This window comes from Chrysochloris asiatica, unplaced genomic scaffold (genome assembly GCF_000296735.1).
Source record: "Chrysochloris asiatica unplaced genomic scaffold, ChrAsi1.0 scaffold06409, whole genome shotgun sequence".
Taxonomy (NCBI): domain Eukaryota; kingdom Metazoa; phylum Chordata; class Mammalia; order Afrosoricida; family Chrysochloridae; genus Chrysochloris; species Chrysochloris asiatica.
In genome coordinates, this window is record NW_006414927.1 from 1 (window position 1) to 1508 (window position 1508).

General features: G+C 40.8%; 1 pseudogene; it reads right to left on the minus strand.

Moving 5' to 3' along the window:
- Positions 1 to 7: 7 nt before the first annotated feature.
- On the minus strand, positions 8 to 903 carry LOC102810855 (annotated as a pseudogene).
- Positions 904 to 1508: the final 605 nt, after the last annotated feature.

The window sequence follows — 1508 nt, forward strand, 5'->3', positions numbered from 1 at the left end:
TAAAGAAAGAGTCACTGGAAACAGATTTTGTCACAGTCTGAACTGTTCCACGCCCCTTGTGTTTTTGCTTCTTCTTAATGGCTTTCATTGTGACATTATTTCCTTTTTTCCAATCTATCTAGCACCCTGGATAACCCATAATTTCTGACCCATCAAAAGAAAAGAGATCAGAATCATCTGGTTAAGACCTCATCCTATATGTCTTTGTCAACACTTCATTTGTGAAATACTCATTGGGTTCAAAGTGAAACTCTAACACAAAACTCATAGTCTGGCCAGCATCTGAGAACTTCACTTTAATACCTTTCAGGTGCTTCAGAATAGGTTCATCGTGTTCCCAAACCATATCACTGAGCAAGTCAACATTCTTAAAAATAGTCAACCAAAATTCAGGAATTCCTTTGGGATTTTCTTTTTCTTCATCTTTCTTCTCATCTTCAACCTTGGCCTTTTCTTTCAACTCCTCAGAAATTTCATCTTCCTCTTCTCCTCTCCACTCACATTCTTCTTCTGTTGATTGCATTGAAGATCTCAAATCGCTTATCAAATAGAGGCTGATAGAGTAGAGCATATTTTCTTTCAAGATCATGAACTTCTTCATAGAATTTGGCTTCTATCTGTGCACATTTAACTTGAAGATTTTTAAGAGCATTCACTTGTCTTTTAACTACTCTAGGCAAACTTTCAATGTATCCTGTTGGTGTTTCTACCATACCATCAAGTCTTTCTGGAAAGGATGCAAGAATTTGAAGATTTTGCATCATCTGAACAGTCAGCTGATGCTCTTTGATTTTTGTTTCTTTACCAGTTTCTTCTTCTTCTATTTCTTAACATCATCCAACTCTTAATCAAGTTCAGACTGTTCTTTTTTGTGAATGTCTGCCATGTTGTTTAGTAAGAACTCCAAATTATCCTTGGCTAGAGCAAAGAGCAAGCCTGCGGAGCTGTGCAGGCAGTGACTCAGGATGGTAGTGGTGGTGGGAGGAGCAGAAGGTGGCACCCCGAGCAGATGGTGCTAAAGAAGAAGAAAAGGTGGAGTTGGGTGGGTGTGGAGATGTGCAGGGAAAGAAGAGCGGTTCTTTTAGGAGATGGCGAGGCCAGGGGAAGTGGGATAAGGAGGGTGAAGGAGCCAGCCCTTACATTCTAATGCTAATTGTATATGAGCGCCAGTGGCCGGCACTTGGGTCTTTTTTATCGCCATCTGCTCAGGGTGCCACCTTCTGCTCCTCCCACCGCAGCTACTGAAAATCAGAACATGGAATCTGGGAAAATTGGAAATTGTCAAAAATGAAATGAAATGCATAAACACCTATATCTTAGGCATTAGCAAGATGAAATGGACTGGTATTGGCCATTTTGAAACTGATAATTACATGGTTTGTTGTTGTTATTGTTATGTCGCGTGGAGTCGGTTCTGACTCAGCAAACCTGTACAGGGTTTCCGAGGCTGTAAATCTTTATGGAAGCAGAATGCGTCATCTTTCTCCCGTGGAACAGCTGGTAGTTTC